This window comes from Glandiceps talaboti, chromosome 18, assembly GCF_964340395.1.
Source record: "Glandiceps talaboti chromosome 18, keGlaTala1.1, whole genome shotgun sequence".
In the NCBI taxonomy this organism is placed as follows: domain Eukaryota; kingdom Metazoa; phylum Hemichordata; class Enteropneusta; family Spengelidae; genus Glandiceps; species Glandiceps talaboti.
In genome coordinates, this window is record NC_135566.1 from 15,790,063 (window position 1) to 15,811,159 (window position 21,097).

A 21,097-nucleotide genomic window follows, 5' to 3' on the forward strand; every position below is an offset into this window, starting at 1 on the left:
AACTATCACCGAATACTGAGGGCTTCCATGCTCACTTTAATATTTCATTAATAGAAAGAAAACCCGGTCACCTAGCTCAACTCGCGAATACCGAGTCCTCCACCTGAAACATGACGGCAATCGAAAACAAAGTTGCCTATGAAGCAAGGGAAGGGTTCATGTATAGAAGGTTTCAATTTCATGGCGATGTTTTGATTGTAAAGACCCCTATTTTATTCGATTGTTTTAATTGAAGTGGAATTAGAATGGAAACAGTTCGGCCAAATTACAATAATTGCTTTGGTCACACAAGCTTGTGAAAAGATATGTCGAGCCGCAATAAAATGTATACGGTTGCGCTTGGCTGACCGCTACTCGTGTATATTCCTTTGAATACAGTAATACATAGAATAAACACAGTTAAAAAAGCTCAATAGTTTGATAGAGCAGAGTAACATTTCATGGACTAGTTCATGGTGAGTGTTAATTATTGCTTACTCTCCAAGGAATCCAACACATTTAGTCACCGAACTAGAATGGAGTGGTTCCTACACTTTTTGGAATTTTATAAGGATTTGTTGAAGCTCTGTCTTATTTTGTCTTGATTGAAGTTTTTGGGTGGTTATACTAATGCATTTGTGTATAAATGTTCAATATTATTTCTCTTGTGTGTAGAAGCACCATTAGCCTTGACCGGTTACCTTACAACTATTCCTTCCCCTCTTTTGCTAAAACCCGTACCTTTCTGATCTCTAGCTAGTAAGTCTAGATGTCTGTAAATATTCTGTACACCAACAAACAAAAATACACATTTTGTATGCAATACCGATTTTAAACTTTTGTTGGATGTTCAGTACTATCCAATGCTATGGCCCTGACTGTTTTTATAACCCCTACAAGACTTCCGAAAACCACGGAGCAGAACATTCAAGAACACATTTAAAAGGTAATACAAAATGACATACTCATTGTCGATTCTATCAAGGAACAAATTCAGAGATATTTACATGTTGCCTGTTATTTGCACAGCACTGTTGTAAATCGTTTCTCGGTCAAGAAACGTTTCTAACATTGCGATAATAGAAGCTGGTTGTTTTTACACTTAACTACAATATACATCTCCTCAATCAGTGCAGACACAACACCGATATTTATCGAAATCTTAACCAATTTGCAGAGTAAAACAAAATCATCTCTAAACATTTATAATCCGGCTTCCATCACTGCATGTAGTACCGTGAATGTGTCCCTAGTATTACAACAACCATACTATATGTGACATTTGTCGGATTTGATGAGTGATTTCTGAGCGTGAGGGGAGTCGGAACCCCTGTCAACTATTAACAAGGTATTTGCTGAACTAAATACCTGAGAAAAAAAGCGGATGTCTTGAAATATGGTTCTCAATTTTCGTGATCGAGTTGTCTGAAGAAACGAGGACACTAGACGACCATAATGTCTCTGTGCTGTTTGTCAATGTTCCATATCACAGAGTTATCCCAGTCGTTCAGTGGTTCTCACGGTGTACAGTGTCAATCCATCTTATCTACAAACATATATCAGTCCATAATACCCTAAAAAACATCTCCATATAACCTCCCTGGAAATCACAAAGTATATAAAAAGAATCTCAGTAACCTGTTTTATATTAGGTCATTTTGAAAACGTCTCCATATGATAAGTATCGCCAAAACATGTAAGTGAACTGGGAACCCAGTCTCACTAGTACAAGTGCCAAACATATATATTCCTATGAATTCGTCTGAGTGTTCAGAAGTAGGTAAAATGATTTAATTTTAGCAGAAAAAATAACTAAAAATGACCTAAAAATGTAATCTATATCTATTGTGAATTGTGGAGGTTTGCACGATCAGTTATACGCACAATACTGTATGAATTCCCGCCATATATGAATTCTATTTAATTTCAAAATGGCGGACAGTAGTTTTCTTTGATTATGCTCTCCCTGTCGACCTGGCATGTATGAAGACTACAATTTATGCAATGTAAATAACTACTGGGTATTTTCAACTGACGTTTGGATTATCAGAATTTTGTATCGAAATCATAATTTTTATGAGAGAAAGACAGAAAATGTCTGAATATGAAATATTGCTGTGGTAAACCACAATTCCCTGTTTGCGATGCGTTTACTACCTGACTAGCAATGGTAATTTAGTTCTGGGATTTAAATGTCATGGCGTACGTAGCTGTCCTCACTAAACTTTCTGTCGTCAACGTAAAACTAATCCATTTTACCAGTCTTATGTCTCTAAATCGCTTAGATTTTGGAGGTCGAGGTGTATTGTTCAACAACGGTACATGGGGGACTTGCAATGTCGCACGTGGTTTCCTTCAGACCCGGTGTTAGATGCTACAAGCAGTAGTGTAGCGGTCGAACTGTGCAAATAACGCTAACATCGAAATAGCTTCGATTATAACCGTCAAGTTATAGATTGTTTCGTTTCATTTACACCAGTTTACATTCAGTGGTTTCAATCATAAAATCTTAGTATCTTTCACATTCAGATTATGTTTATAAATTGTCTGCTCCTATTGATCATTGCAGCTATATCTTTAGTAGAAACCGACCATTCAAAGTCTTAACATATGAAAACAAAAAAGTACCACAGAGTAAGGTCAATTTATAGAATGGTCGAAATGAAAGAAAAACATGCACTGTGTTAGAACGAAACAATTCTTAGCAAGTCATGAATACTGACAAAAACAGCCAAGACAAGCTAGCTTCGACAAATCCACCTATATTTAACTTGCCAGTGATAAGTTATTGAATTTTTTTTTATAATTCCAAATTTTGCGTAAAAAGAATTTCTTTTTTATATTCTTGCTATGTATATCAGAACAACGGTTTTCATGGACGATCCAAACCGAGCAGTTGGTTAAAATGCTTACTACTACAGGTACGCGAGGAACCAGAGCTAAGTCGAAAAGCGCCATGTTTATCACACAGAAGCCGCGTTGTCTTATCACGTAGGGGTGACCATTGAAGTAAATAAACCCCGACTAATGAGAAACAATTGTCATGGAAACAATCATAATTAGCACGATTGTTCAGAAGTAAATATGTGAAATTCCTAGGGTTACTATCGACTCCTTACAAAATTGTAAAGTTTTGTTAAAATAGCTATGCTTCCCTTCCTCCACAACATGCATTTGGATTGCTTTTTGCACCCATCTAACAACTGACAATGGTGACACTTTTCAATAATTCAAGGCATTTTGAAATAGTGAAAAAGTGATAAAATATGTTGTCCATGCCTCTGAATACGTTGACAGTTTTCTACCTTACACACGGCAATACTATGTTGACGTAAAAACAAAAAAATATTCGGGTTTAAACACTACACCTTGCAGAATAACAGAACTCAAAATACATGTCTGGTGCATGTCCGTCCTGGCAGTTATCATTTGCGTGTCTTCATGACTAAAACTTACTCCAAAAAATTCAAAATTTGTAAAAAAAAAAAAAATATTAAACTTAGCAGTTTCAGTTTAACTTTGATGAAATACAATGAAGCAAAAGTTAGTGACAAGAAGACCTCCCTGAAAAGCACAAACCTTTGGACTTTTGAGTAAAATATCATTTTCGTTCGATGAGATCATGCAAGTTGCTACCAAGATGGACGAATTCCCTGTAAAAATTAGCAATAGATTAAAAATTTTGAACAGTCTAAAATACATAGTGTGGAATGTGTTATTCCCGCTCAACATGGTCTCCGATGGTTGTTTCCCTATTTTTTTTCATAACTCATGTTCCAAATTGATCATTGCTCATCACCTGGTGTGAGGGACTGCCTTCAGACAGACATGACTGCTAAATCTAGCTGCCTACAGACATCATATTAAACAACGGCCATTGAAGGTTGACTGCCACACAAATCCTAATGAGAAACTCTCCGGACAAAAATTACAAAAATAAATCTACTCGGAAATACTATGGTACTACTTTTTAAGCCTGCAATAACTACATTTGTAATGAAATATTGAAAAAAAGAAACATTTTATTTAAAAAAAATATTTGACAATCTACCCAATGAGGAGCATGGTGGTCGCCATCTTTCTTGAAACAAACACTGTCCCTCCCACTGCACAGGGAATGAGTATTCTGATTAACACAGAATTCGGTGAAAAATAAACCAAGACAAAACTCTGACATTTTCACACCCATAAATTAGTTACAAACCAAATACCTGTGGCGATGACATGATTTTGTGTAACACATCTCTGGTGCTCTATACTAGCTCTGTGGATACATTCACGGTACACTCTCAGCTCATTTTCCCAATACACCAAACAAAGCTAAAAATAATTCGCAACAAACTCGAACTTGGGCAAAGCCAATAATCACGAATATGGGAAATATATGTTGATATTTCGTCACTTCTAAACGAACGAAAGTCCCACCGATCTCGGTAACATGACGATTAGGCGAGGCTTTCATTCCGTTAGAAGAGACGCCAGTCATAGTGTGCTGTCATCGAGCGTTGATTATGATGTGGCGTTGTATGACAGACTTCGCATGTCGCTTGCACAATAGACCGCCCAAATTGTCCTGGTCAGTCAATGCATACATACGTTCTTATTGTCCGGGTCACCTCAACCCGAAACCTTTTGGCAAAGTGTTAGAGAACCTCTCCATCCATAGTATCACTTGAAACAAAAATGAGGTGGTTGGTTACAGTTAAAATAACATCTTCATCGGATTGTACAATCTATCAGACAGTCGAATTGAGGGACTACCGAATTCCAGCTATAAACTGCAACTACATAAGAAGCTCAGTTACTGAGCTTTGTTCTTAATATACGGACGAGTACAGTCAAACTGACACAGAAAACTATGGAAAGCGACGAATATCTCAGAAAAATAGACTAGAAAAATATGGTCTTTCACCCACCAGTGCTATAGCGTGGATTGTGCGTTAACCGGCTCCGTATATGTCAAGATGTGATGTGCCACTGCGACAGTGTACTCCGGCTACAGTGACAACGTTGCTTACGATCACCCATGTCAACAAGGCGAACATCGACAAATCAATGGAAAGCCGGATGGATAAATAGATAGACACATAGGATAAAATTACTTCTACAAACGATTAACTACGGTTTAAAATAGTTAATTTCTTGGGGATTAACCCCGAATTGAAACTAAGTAACACCATCTATACGACTCAGCCAACAAAATTGCCATTACGGTATTCGTAGGTGTGAACCTAGTGATTTTCGTGTGTGTATTGAATAAACAAATTTCACACACACTAAGTAGAACCATGAACAAACATATCCGTCCCTAAATGAAAAGTAAACGGTATTATGGGTTACCATTGTCGAATCAGTGTTATCCATACGACACGTCGGTACGTACGTATCCACAATTACAGCAAAGCACTAACATCTTGCTCTAACCTTTGCAGTCCAGTCGGACGGACGGACAAGATGGAGTCCATTGAGACTTAGACATCTCCGTAACATATACGTTGCATTGGATGTCTACGAGAGAGCACACTGCATGCTATCACTGCGTTGATTGGTCTTGCCGGCCAGTCTCCAACTACACGCTCTCTCACTGTATGTGTCAAACCATGTCTCGCTCAATTAAGATTTGCAGTGAATTCATGGGGGGAACTTTTTACATATAAATCGTTGGTTTTGTAAAGAGATTTGTATAGGTACATCGGGTGAACAATGCAGAGTACACACCGCGGCTTACTCGACTGGACACATTGCTTATTGCACCATTGTTGTCCAATACCCTTTTCAGTACTTATTGGCCCATCAAACCCTCTTCGTACATATTGACATTTTAATTTGCAGCTGTTGAACGAATTATCGGATCAACTTGTAAAAATAACTCAGAAGTGTTTTTTGCTCAAAAAAGGACATCCACTTGTTGAAATTCCAGTTCACAAATACGGTGGTACCCGAATTTCAATGAATGACCTTTTGCGTCAATTTTGCACATGCGCGTGAAGTGAGAGTCGGCTTGTTGGGTGATTGACAGGTGAACGTACAATGTGACACAGCGGGACGTTAACTGGATGAGATAGTGCCATTGAGTTGTGCATTATGACCACTTCTTTCTTCTCTCATTTTACTTGGCTGTGATGAAAAGTGGACGTCGGAAGGTGGCCACCAACATGTTAAGGTTGAGACCACCAGTCTAACTGCGATGACGCGGAGAACTCTCCTGCTTACAATCTGTTACAAACGACACTCAATCCTTTGTGTCTAACGATGAATTGTAACTGTGCCTCCCTCCCCATTTAAGTTTTTTATGAAAAGTCTTTTTTGTGTGTGTCTCAAGCTGCACAAGCAAACCAACCGCATACGCACAGAGATATCGGTCCATTCATCATCAGCTGTCATTTGCCAAGAAAATATCAACGACAGATAACTAACTATGGACATGGAAAGACTGCCCGTTAATTTGCCGGACACAAGTAAAAAAAAAGTCCCTAAAATAACTCGCATTATTGATACGTTCTCATTTTCAACTCGTTCACCTATTTACCGTCCAGAGAAACCATACCTTCTCTTTATCAAGACCTTATTCAAAGGACCCATAGAGAGTTTGAAGTCGGCAATTCTATTTAGCAGTAAACACCTACTGGCGATGTTACTGCTTTCTTTTCATATCCTAGTGTCTTTTTGTAGCAGACTGGTGTTCTAGCTGCCATACTATGCCGCTAAGGTAAACATCAGAACAATAGTGAAATGAGACGGAAATGTTTTGATACCAGGGGTAAACGAGGTGAGCGGGTACGCGTTGAGATACACAGACACAAACACAGTGAAGATAAACCAGCAAAACTTTGTATATATAAATACAAACTTAGGAAGTGATACGTAATGAAACCATCCGTGATACTCAGAAACACAACAAATATTTTGGCGTGTTTTCTTCTTTGCCCCCCTTTCTAAATGTAATCAGTTACGCCCAAGGTGAGTAAGATTACGGGTAATGCTTTCATGTTCTTACACGGTTTAAACTAACTGTTTATACAACCCACGTGACTGGCATTAGTATGAGAGTGTTCCATTGACAAGTCGAGATTCTTATTAAGTAGCTAATTTGTCTGAATTTCCTTTGTTGCTAGGAGGTGACAGCCTCTGTAATCAAAAGCTTATTTAGGTATCTTTGATTGATTTGAGTGGTAAGTAAGTAAGCAAGCGAAGAGTGAAAGCAAACTTTTACAAAGTTCTTTTCTTCGCTTCTCGATTTTACGTTTTTAAGTCATACGGTTTCATTTTATCAAATGTTGTGACAATAATTCTGCCACCCGTGTTCAACTAAGTGGTCGAGATATCTCGTCCACCGCATCAGGAAAAAAGCGAAGAATCTGTCAAGGCGAACGACTTCGATTCTCAGGATTTCTTCAAGGAAAAGAAAAAGAGAATGAAATTAGGAAGACCAAAAACTCGGGAGATTTGATAAAAATCAACCACAAAAAGTCTCGTAAACAGACGAAAGGGAGTTGTCGTGCTGAAAAACGGAGATACAATTTTTGTATTTTTTTTAAATTGAGACACCAATTATCTATAAAGTAAAAACGCAAAGTAGCACCGGACTCGGAAAGCACCTGGTCGAATTTGTCGAGTTTGAAGTTATATACAGAGTGCATATATGTAGACGTTATACACCAGTTCTATACAATAACCACAGCACCTTTAATTTACCACGAAATTGTATATACAACAATCCTGGATATTAAAATAAAACCATATATAGACACAGAGTTACGATATCACGTTTTGATATTTCCATAAACCCTTGTAGAAAATCCCCCAAAATGGCTGAACACATGCCAAGTGCAGTAGGACTTCTTTGCAAGATTTCAAAGCTGAGTAAGTTAGCGAGGTGCTATTGTACAACCCAAAACCTCAATAGTAATAATCAACACAGGTGTGACAGACATAAACCTGACTACACTTTTCTAGAGATGTATACTACTGGTGTTGAATTTTACTTCTTGGTTTGTGAACTGATCTTCACAGCTAGCATATGTACATAGTTTGAAATGAAACTATATATTACAAATTGTTATAGATATCAAAATTACCCTAGTGTGACAAGGCCACGCGGCACTAGACAACAAAATCCTGTTGTTGTGCCAATAGTTCCATGATATCCTGTTTTCATCTCCTCTCAACATCTCGAGGAATGTTTCTCTCAGTTTCATACTCAACACTATATTGTGAGACAACCAGCACTGCTAGTACTGAACTGATACAGATTATTAAGAAAATAGCCGAATGATTGCTTTGAATTTTCCAGCTTCACCTGCTGCCAGAAATATGACAAGTTTTGTGTTACATTATACAATCGGAGAAGCCACACTTGTTGTCTTGATGAGTGATGTCAAGTACATGTAGTTGGTTATCTGAGTAGATAATACTAGTAGTTGTTATTGTAATCTTGAGGAATAACGTAGAAGTATAAAAACTGTCTTGCTTCTTAATAGTTATTGCCTTCCTAGTTGAGTTCACTTGACTTACATTAGGAAGTAAAAAAATGACCGTGAAGGTTAACTAACAAATTCATTGAAAAAAGTCACGTGCGTATTGTGGTCATATCTTCGACCTCTGACACGTTACTCCCAAACTTTGGAATTCATCGTCTTGGCTTACTACATCGAGACAAAGCTTATATCGGCCAAAGTCGGATAAGGATTAAAATTAAGGTATGAAAAACGGTTGGCTGGTAGAACTATGTAGAAAAAAATTGGTACTGAACAAAAAGAATAATCCTATGTAATCCTTATGGCTCTATTGGTAAGATGATATTAATGCGAGAATCTGGGATTGAAACTCTGGTCTTTAAGATTTACTTGTTCAAGAAGCTTTCAATATTGATTAGTCATGTAGCCATTGAACGTGAGTATTTTGACTTTGGTGACTTCAGCGATTTTTATATGACGTGCAGTGATTAATATAAAACCAAAGAACTGAAACTGTTTATCATCTTTAACATTTTTGCAGAGATATGTAACAAGGGTAAGATTTACTGGATCTAAAACGAAAACGAAGTTACATAACATAATAAAGAACTTACAATGCTAAGTATAAAAAAAGCCCTGAAATTGTTTATCACTTTGATGTTTTGCACAGATGTATTAAAAAAAGGATAAGGTATACTAGATTTAAATTTAGGAAAATCTCGCATTGACTTTGAGTTTGTTTGTTTTGCCACATTTCACTGCGCTACGCTGACTACTATATTCAACAAGTTAGTCCAAAGCAGCTGATAGGAGTAATCAATGCGTTTTGTGCGGTTGTGTCATAACTTTGAATGTCTCGTAAAAAGAGGCCAACATTTACCAACTACAATACAACACACACATTTAACATGAAATAAACTTACGTGGAAGGACGATGAATCGATTTATCCTGCAAAGTAAATTGATCAAATCGAATGTATAATATCCAGTCACATATACACATATTGCGAAATTCGAAAAAATATATCTTGTGTCATTAATTCTTTATTTTTTTTGTTATTTGATAAAGTTCAATATTCTATGATGTTTTTTTCAACTTCAGTACCATTTTACGCTTTGCGGACGATTTTCGGGGGAAAGGGGACAGAATACAGATATATGCTTACCTCATTTACGTTAGCAAAGATGACATCCAAAAATATTTAGCAACACGTTTTCCGTATGAGGGAATAAATGAGGCTGAATATACAGTCTGTGAATGTTCCGCTAGTTCCACTGATGTACAGAACTAGAGTTTTGTACAATTGGGACGATACCAGCACACCACAGGTGTAACGGACACCGATGCACTGACCAATCAGAGAACGTTTCATCAGCTCTGCCCTTGATCTACTTTCATTAAATGACGTTTATTGACCTGCGGGGTCATGACCTCTGCCCTTTTATTTACGAACTGTTCACTGAAGAAGCACACAGTAAAGGCAATTTCAATCGCAGTGAAATTCCATCATGAAAATCAGAATCGGAAAATTTTATGTTTTGTGTTTTTTGTGCACGAAAATTAGTTATTAGAATCATGTCATGTCAGCGGTCATTGTACTTATATATATATTTTCGTCTCTTTCTAAGGCTTATAAAATTCCTTAATGCCAGAGTTAAAATGATAAACAATGGTATATTTATTGTAGCTAGTACTAGGCAAATTGACTTTGAGACATTTTCCAGTCAGATTTGCATACATGAAAGTATTGATGAGTTGTCAATGATGACGTATACCTGTGTGCCCAACCACGTCACACCAATCCATACACTGCGTGTGAAAACTAACACCGACTGTATATCATCCTTATATTGAACATGTGTAAATTTGACATGGAAGTACACGATCGATATTTCCTATTTTCCTCGTTACAATTTGAACACTTTTACCTGAAACAAACCGTCGTTTGGCTTGGCAAAACGCTTACAAATATTGCTACATTTTCTTTGTGTGGAATACATTTATCTTATCGGATATCGTCGCCAAATTAGTTACAGTGTAACATTTCGTTAAGATAAGCGCGTCACATGTAAAGAAAAAAATAGCAATACTTGTACAAATATGTGTCGAAGTGGCCGATGAAATATAGCAATACTGATAAGAATTTGTCAAGCCAGGCAACGCACTGTTTCAGGTGACACGGTCCTGATTGTATCAGAGATGATGTCTTTGTGAGGGTCTTCTCTGCTTCCTTATAATATGAATATCAATATTTTCAATGTAGCGCTGTAAACCCCATCTTCGTCATGGACTGCGTCTTACCATTGTCTTTGATGATTTCTACACAGCTATCAACCAATCCTTTAGGCGTAAAGTTGGTGACTGCATAATACCAGCTGAGAATAACTCGATTAGGCTGTTATACTTTGATGACTTCAATGATTTTTCAAAAGTTGGGATAATCATTTTATAATTCACTTACTTTGCCAATGTCAAGGGCAATATTTGGTTTCCATGGCAATCCATTTCAATTTTCAAGAACCATGGACATCAACGAAAAACACAACATTGATTTGAGAATACGAAACGAGGTCACGTACGACATAAATGGGACTCCGAAAAGTGTGTTGCTTCCATGGATGAAAAGGGAATGAATTTCACTTTGATGAATAAAATGTCTCATTTTATTTCATTTTTATGATGGATAAATATAAGAAGCGAAGGAGAAATGATGTATTGCAATCAAATTTGCTCTGTGATCGTTTGTTAGACTTCAGTAGCATTATGAATAAGGGCACCACAGAAGGGAAATATGCTGACGGAATGGTAACACGGGGCAACATTCTGAAGACACACTGATTATGTTTACGGCTGACGATCGCTTGACAACAGGAAGAATTCTTAGACGGAGGTAAGAGTTTGTCTTTATCCTTGCTTTTAAAGACGATTAGGCCGATCTATGGCGTACATTTCGGTTTTGCTCTGTGAAATACAAACTCGATATAGTGAGTGACTCACTAGGCGAGCTTCGTCCTCAGTGTTAGTAAGATACGGCTATTATATTACCCATGATCCTTTGTAACCTGCTGATATACATGTACTGGGACAAGGTCACTCAGGTATCACTTGATTGTTCTCTAGTCACGTTCGCAACATAGTCATCACTTTCTCGTGTTCATCATTTCTACAAATAGAAAATATAGGTCACTTAAGGTCAACGCCGACCAAACCAAATCCCCATCTATTATATACTGAGCCACATGGTGATAAACAAAGGTTAATGACCTTACCTGTTTTTCAAAAAAACTGCTAAAGAGTACATCCCAGTTCAGTAGGCAAAGAAAAACAGAGTGATTTCAAAAGAATGACGTTCTTAGGGGTGTGTCCCCCAAACGTTACAATGAAAACATTTCCTCCGCTATATTTCTCCCAACTGTTTTTGTTTCTTCTTCTCCCTTTTTATGGTTTATAGCTTGTGATGGCATAAAAAATGGGGACTATTGATACCAGATAAAGAAACGCCTTTTCACACTCTGTCTCAAGTTGGTGTGCATGGTAGTAATATTTCAAATGGAAACCGCTGACTGTTATTTGTATACAGCAAACGTCGGGTATACAGTACTTGGTGAAAATTGGATACGAAACGTCATGCCGCTACACAGTATAGCACACAGTGTGTGAAATGGACACACCATTGGGAATGTTAATATCAAGTAACAATTTGATAGACATAAGCCTGGCATGAATGAATGCACAACTATTCATTTCCAATGTTTTCAAAACACGGTCCTATTTTAGTCATAAACTTTTGGAGTGAAAATGAACCAGACAAGTTCGCATCATTTCAAAATATTCTATTTAGGGAATGTATTAAAGCTTACATATAAAACTTCGTACAAAACTATGATTTTTTTTCTTCAAAGAAAACGAAATTATGAAAACGTTAAACGCAACTTACCTATTAGTTCCATATGGCGGTATGCCTGTAGGAAGTGTATGCATCTATAAGTCTGTATGATTGACAAAGTTCTGTTTTGTCACTGACGAAAGTCCTTAGTTGTGCGACAGGATGTACTGGCAACTATAACTACAGCAGACTTAAAACGGTTGATTACTTATTGAAATAACTAACTGCTTAAATACGTTTCCCTCGCCATTTCATGTTCCTAATCGACCCAGACGTGTCCTTGAACGATTAAAACTAACAAAGCAGACAAGAATGGTCTAATTCTGCACAAAATAATAATCACGTAATGCCCTTGAAACGGTGTCACGCAAAGCAAGAAGTAGCTAGCTGACAGTTGTTACAGTTTGAAAATAGAGGACGTTGTACTCTCCAAGCTATACAATACTTGTTAGGCACAGTGTGTCTTGTCTGTGGTTACAGTTTGACTTTTGACCTTTGGTGGCTCCTGTTTGCACTTTCTATGGTTACATGTTTCAAATGGGAGACCTACATCAAAGTGTCAACCTCAAAATTTCCTGGGTTGAACCGGCGTATGACAGGGTCAATTGTACTTGATATGAGAATGAAAGACGCTAAACTGCTGACAATGACGAAACGCTCGGATCTGATGGCACCCAAGAAATGACCATGGTCGTAGAGGGCGCATTTGGTCAATACAAAATGGAAATTTGAAGGGGCACCCAGTGTTAGGGTAACACGGGTCAAAACGTATATGCTCCTAACGTCCAACCCAGTAATCATAATAACAACAATTTTCAACTTATGAATATTACACAGGGTTTTGTTACAACATTTCTAACATTTTCGAATAGTAGAATTTCCACATCATGTGGGCAAACATACCTGTGTAGGTTTCACATACCGTCGTGGTGCAATAAATCCAATCAAATTTATTTTTGGGTCCGCTCCCTAAAATCAACGCCCCCTCCTCCTCTCCCCCAACTCGATTACGATTATAGTATGTTACTGTACTACATTTCTACCTTTTCCATGAGCATATGTTGTTGGTTGTTTGATAAGTGAAAATAAAAATCATACTCCAGTTACCGCTAGTACAGTTTTCATCAAGTAAGCTAGAAAAGGGGACATAAAGGCACACAGATCAGAGAGAGTTGTGGATAAACGGTATTCTCTCAAGTTGTATGATATCTAGAATATCGCCCTCAACATTGTAATCTGTAAATGATAATGGGTAAAACATATGTATTACATAGACTGCGTGACTCAGATCATTCGTACGCCCACAGACTTACTTGTCTGTGGTACGTCATTGAAGGTAATTAGTTGTCATAGGTATTATCCGTATATAAGAAGATAAAATATATGATAATATATTCATTGTTTCCATTATGTATGAAAAAAAACATTAGGAAAGCGCTGTTTTATCACCTTAAAAATGTAGTATTGTATGATTGTACGACAATGCAAACATGAGGTTAAAACTAGACAGTTTGAAACTGAACACGACAGTGACTGCCGCATTGCACGTGGGAAGAAACTTGCTAAGATGTGCAGACTTGACTGGTCAAGAATGATAGTGGCGACCACTAAGGAGCAACAATGTCGCACAAGCTCAATAAAGGAACATCGTTCGTAACGTTTAGGACACACCCCTCTCCCCCTCCCTCTAAATGAACTTTCACAAGTACGACATCAACAAATTTATATATGATATAAACCATGCTGAAAATTGTAGCGATCACACCACTATAACCGATGCAATGTAAAAACATGATGGTAAACACATTAAAATACTGCCGGAAATCCAGCACTGTATATCACATTAGAAGTAATTTTAATCAACTTATGATCACCTCAATAGTAAATACAACAGAAAATTGTTATCATTGAAGGCGTGAAAGTTTTCGAAATTTGATGAGAAGTGCGAAAATGAAGTTCAGCAATCGCCTTGATGCGAGATCCCCTCATCCCTAAACGAACAAAGTGTTGAAATTTGGCTTGTTTGACATTGTGCGATCGTCCCTAAAAAGATCATTTGCGGAATGCGTACTGTCACTCGCAACGAGAGAGGCGCTGCGAACATTTGCGAGATGAAGCAAATCTGTGGCAATTATTTGGAGTGCAGGTGCTAGTGGACATGATCTTGTTCAAGTTTAATTCATCACTCTTGGATGTGGCTAAAAATCACACTGTCATCGAAAAAGTCAACTAAAGAAGGACAATAGAACAGTTAGTGATACTAAGCCACTAACTACAGTGCAGCAATTATCATAAACAGTTCCCTTCAAATTCAAAAGTTCCTCATGGTTGGAGAGCCGCAAATATTACTCCGATATTCGAAGTCAAACCCTGGAAATTAGTAACCGGTCATCAGTCTTACTTCACTGTTGGCAAAGTTATGGAGACGTGTGTCAGGGTCGATATTGAGCAATAGAATGTTCAACAATACCCGGTCCGGTACTCAGCGTGACGACTTCCGTTCATATAGACCTTACTAAACAAACCTGGTGGAATTTTTTAGAAGATGTTATATAGCTTTACAAAAGTAGTGGAATCGATTTAGATTTTTCTTAAGGTTTTGATGGAGTGTTTGATTAAGTACCAGAATTTTGAACATACCATGGGAAGATCTTCAGTGGCTTGTCAGTAATAACAATGAAACATGTACCAATGGAACAATGTGTTGAAGCAGCCAAGAAAGGAAATAAAACTCCTTTGAATGATCAAAAAAATAACTGAACATCTGAATCAGTCATGTTAAGGCCAATAAAAAAACCAGTGTGTTTCCGATAACACGGCCGACCCTAATTTAAGCCCCCGATCCTAAACATTGTTTAGATATTTAAAACAAAAGGTAAGAAATTCTTTTTACCTGCAGAGCTTAAGACTGGGGGCATCAACTACCTGGTTGTTGCATAATCTGTGAACCATGCATTAGTTTAATGTAGGATGAAAAACTAAATTCTATTTACTTAGGCCTCAGACCCCCCCTCCCATCCCCTTGGTAACTAAAAAATCAAAATTGTTTTCAAACAGCAATATCAATTTCAAATCAGTATATAGTGCTATTAATACAAAGTCGGTAGTATGTAGAGGTATGTAATGTAGTGCAATGAATATAAAGCCAGTTTGAAGTGAGGAAAAATAGTTCTTTTATTGACACTTTAATGTATTTTAGTGCCATGCATTTACTATGATATTGAAAATTCTTCGAATTCCATGTGTCAGTTGTGACATTTTTTCAAAGAAATATTTATATTCAGGGGTACAAAACAGATACATTAAAAATAAAGTCGTTTTTGTAGGACGAGGTCTAAAAAGAGAGATGTGTAGAATTAAGAAGGATTAGTTTGCTAATCCCCGAACAGAACTGAGTGTGTGAATAAAAGTATCCTGTTCAATGTAGGCAATATTGAAATAAGGAATGATTTCATTCAATCAGTGGTAATGCGTGTCTGCAAATAGGTACAGAAGTCGGACGAGGACAGTATACTGTGCAACACCAAGAACAAAGCGCAGTGGTCTAAGTTATTTAAAAGGTAACACAATGTATAAAATGCGGATAAAAAAACGTTTGCAAGAGCGACGGAACTGCCAACGTGCCATAAGTTTTCATATTGCACCAAACTGCTATGGTAATGAAAACGTATGTATGTTCAGCCATGTCAGGTCAGTGCTTATTTCAAGACTTTTTCAGGGTTGTATCACTGAGTAAAGGGGCATATAGTAAACAAATGAGAAAATTACATATCAAATATCACGTGGGCTATAATTTCCTTGATGGCCCACTATATACATTGACATGATTCGTCCTTGAGATGATTGAATGACGGTTACTTCAGATTTTAGGAAGCGCTTGTAAATGCAACCTAAGACATGACGTCATTATTGTAATACCTGTCTTAAAACTATAATAGCTATAACCGGGGCATTAAAACATAATTCTAGCTAAGGAAGATACAAGTTACTAGGGTGAATGTCTCTGGCGCTTATGCATTGTTGTCACTTTTCTCAGATCAATCACTTTTATATGGCTTATCTTGTAATCTTTATAGAAACATCACAGTGGCTATGTATGACCCCGGCCCTGCACAGGCCTATTACCTGGTAGAAAGATGACTTCGCATTCATATAATCATAGAAAGCTGTGTTAGCGCTAGAGTTGGCTATGGAACAATGCTGATTTTCGGATTTAATATTCCGTTCTCAAAAGATTCACTTACTTCTCATCAGGACGATGATTGACATCTCTAAAAAAAATAATCAAGAAAAAAAAACAATGGAGAAGGCCCACACAAAGAGTTGTGGGTCTTGGTCAAGGTCATTGTAAACCATTTATTGGATTGTGCTGCACAGCAATGTGAAGGTAACGAAGAACTGATTGGAAAAGTGGAAGTCGATATCGAACCAAATCAATATTGTTAATGCGAGAACTCAAGTCATGAAAGTGCGGTAATGTCTTCCATAAATGTAGTGACAGCAAGTTATTCAAATCGACAACGGAGGTTTGAGAAGTGAGTGAAACCAATTTCTCTAGCTTCCCTACATTTGAAGTATTCTTGATATTAAAGCATCTGAGTGAATTTTTGCCGTACAAGATCTTTAGAAATTTATCATTCGATGATGACAAGTTGTGCACTTAGACACCAGGATTTGTGGATATACAATGCAAATGTGAACATTAGTATAGCCGTGCATGCCAGGCAGGCGAACAGGAAAGCTGGCTAATCAAGTGGTTCACTGCCGCTCAACAGACGGGTTAAAAAACAGGATTCACACTTATGAAAAAGATAAATTGGGTTGTGAAAGGAAACCTTAAATGATTAAAACGCAAGCTTGCGTTTGTGATTCAGACTTGTAATTGATAGTTGGGTAAGCATTAGTTTTGTTAACTCCAATGACTTTTAAGATGAAAACAAATGGTTGTCAGAGTTAAATAAGCTAGCACTTGCACACAACTACAAATGATATGCATGATTGATCGACTCTACATTTAGAGACACCTGAGGCGTTTTGTACACAATACGACAAGACAAGACAATTCGAAGGAAAATGTAAATAAAGGTCTTGGAATCGAGTCGTATTTCAAGATCGGATTTAAATCAGATTAATGAACGAATTAATTGCTGATGGTAGGACTACTGTGATTCTAGTTGTCCAGGTGAAATTCCATATTAAGCAGCAGGTATTGTTGATTTTAGACCAAACCATAGATCCTGGAGTGCCGGGGCCTATGAGCAGAATAATCGCCTCCCTCTCATACCATAGCAGAACAAATCATTAGCACGGCCACTTACTGCATCGTAAACTCATTTAGCGGTGTATCTCGTGCAGGTGCGTATATTATACAATATGTGTATTCAGTTAACACTAAGGGTGTTCACATTTCTTTTCTCGAATGATATTTCTAATGTCAGAGCGACGTTTGCGGGTTTTTTTTTTTTTTTTAGAGAAAGTGTCCAGAAGAATATGTCAATGTAACGTCCTTGCAGGAGTACAGTATATAGAATGCCATTGTTACGAAAGCCGAGGTTTTGTTTTAAGTACAGGATGAGGAGAAACCACACTTACAGTAGAAATAAGAAAGAACTCACACACAGATGTCACAGGTTTAACCTTTTCTAATTTTCCTCTAAAATAATAAAAAATACAACACTTGTACAGCGAAATCACCTGTACGAAAAAACTAATGCTTAAATATATAACCTTCGGGAACATTTGACAATTACTGATGGCTGGTTGTGACAAATAAAACTACTCACAAAACGTTGAGTTTCCAAGCAGTAACAGAATTCAGAAATTCCTCATACAGGAACCCAACAGCATACTACAGCAACGTTTTAGGTTTATCACAGATCAAATTCTGGAGATCAGCTCCCGGAATTGTCTAACACTGTCCCTTTTATACTACCGTGTAGTATAAAAACAACTCTATTGCCACATATGATTGGATGATCCTAATTACCACCAGGTGACCTTCATAGTATATGCAGATTCACAAAGGTCGTTTAGTAACCGTACCAGCCAGCCATCTGTCGTAACATATGCTAATTTACTGCTTTACTGAAATTACATGCGAGTAAACATCTACCTCTAATTTCCATATTTAGTAAACAAGTGACTGGACAACTTAAAGTCGCTGACCCCGGCTAATAAACTTTACACTAAAATCACCACTTTGTGATAACCACCTTGTATAAGGAAGCACATGGCGGACCGTGGGTCAGTCACTAACCCGTAAATATCGGCTTTCTCTTCTTACTGTCTACAGTGGGTATCACTTTTCCAACTTAATTAATTAGGTCTAATTTGCATTTCGAAAAAAACACACCTGTACCTGAGCCAGAAGAGCAGTTGGACTTAGCGGTTCAATTTACTGCAATAGATCCGATATTATAATTTCTTTGAAAGTGGTATTCTGGTTCTATGGGTGCTGGGATTGAATGATCATGGTGAAGACAGTTCGACATATTATTAATACGATGATTTGTTTGAGTCGCTGGTTTAAAAGTTACAGTCTAATATACACCAATCACAATAAAGAATTAAAGTGGCCATATTATTTGGGATTTTTAATTTATAAAACAATTTTATCATGACGTTGTACTTGAAAAGTCAATGTGAAACAACATATGCCAAGTCCCTGTTTGTAACCCAATACATTGCAAAAGACTGATAAAGGTGTAAAATGTTTGTTATTGTACGTACAATAACAAACTTTTTTACACCTTTTTTTTGTTAGCTTTTTGCTTTGTATCTAGTTACAAACACAGACTTAGTCAATGTTGTTTCATATTGTTTTTTGCAAGTAGAACGGTATCATAAAATTGTTTTATAAATTAAAAATCCAAAATAAATACCCAATCCTCATCCATATGACCACTTTAATATATCTTCTGTTTAATGAAAATTTAATACTTTTGTTGATTTCGCGATTACTTGGAAAGACATTATGTTACGTTGGATTTTCGCTTCGATCGCTTATTGTCTGTCACATTCAATGAAAGGGGATGAGCAGGCAATGCATTGTTGTTATTTGAAAAGAACCACAGAGAAGAGAGAGTATGTCTCAACTGAAGAGCAATTTGGTCGAGTCCATACCTAAGAGAGAAAGTCGTGCAACAATAACACTTTAAAACAAACTTTTTTGTATTAAAAAGTAATCCAAAGCTTTCAAGACATGATATAGGTTTACATGTATTTGTTAGTTAGAATTTACATGCATGCGAGTTCAACATTTGAGTCAAAAGTACATGTGTGATGATCAGCTTAGCTGTCCGTGAACACCTGTTGAATACACGGTACACAGAGACGTCAGTGCTAATATATGTGAATGTATAACTTTAATAGTTGAGTGTTACGTCGTCTTGGATAAAGTATTGTTAGTTCTGCTGTATCTTCGGCTCTGTTTTACTGATTGCTACATGATGGTGTCAGAAGTTGGTCAAAATTAGAAACCAAAATGGAACAGTTCGTTTTGTTACAAAATGTATCAATGAACATTTGTTTTATTTTAACAGACATGGTGACTTGTTCTCAAAGGAGAACATCAACCGGCCCTAGATCTGTGCTGCTGGTCCCAAAACAGCTGGGAATGTGTGGACAAAACAGCAAAAGATTCAATTTATTTCATATTTCTACGGTGGCGTTCCCCTTCGAAATAATTTCCCCCACGACATGGGAATCATACGATGGATGAAATATCTCTTCGTAGCTAGTTTGCTAACCAGAGCTGTTATTTCTTCCAGGACACTGCGAAATAACGAAATGACGCCTCTTGGACGGGTACAGTAAAAGAGGCTGTGGTTTTGACGATGCAGTATTGGTACAGTACTCTCTTTCGCCCATTCTCCTCCTGAAAAAGTGACCATCACCGACCGCAAGAGGGCGTGATACGATACCACGACGAAAACTGTAGAATCGACAATCGCTGTAAACATGGAACTACTGGGGTTCTACTTCCATGCTGTAAACCACTAGCCTTGTTATTCTTGTTTTTATTGCGCTTCCCATTTTCTTGCGTTCCTTGAGATTATATTCAGTTATTTAATTTTATAGTCACAGTGACAAAATAAGCCCGATGGGCTGGGCGATGACGTATTAACTTTCTGTTCTTTTTATTGTCAATTTGTAAATGTATACCGTAGTATTCACATGTCACCATAATAAACAGCTCTTACCATGGTGGCGCCCCTCTCAGATGTACACTGTATTATATTTCGTTGCTTAAGTAGAAAAATTGTCCTCTGGCTAGGGAGAATAGAAGGTACATGTAACGGGTCAAATGCCCAGTTTAGGTGTGAAAAAGGCTGATTGGGGCAGTTATACATTAAGCATGTCTTACAAATACAACAAAGTCTGATGTAAATGTATACAAGTTATATTTATTGTTGACGTGATTCAAGCTTTTAATTTCCAGCACTAATTCTTAAGTTCAGATCAATTCAAGTATATGAAGAGTGCATGCAACTTTAAGCAAAGCAGTGAAAAAAAAGTGTACATGTGCAAGTGAGATGAATGTTTTGTGAAGCTATAAGCATATTTGATTGAGATAGTAATACATCAACAATTTTTTTGGTCTTTAAATTATGACTTTCATGATCACAATTTTGAGCCCCCCCCCAGTTGCTCCCCTCCACCCCATGCTACATCCTCTAGTGCAATACAATATCCACACAACACCTGTAGGGTAATCAACAGTATCTATACCACACTGCACTGTATTGCTCTACTATACCATAACATACACTGTAT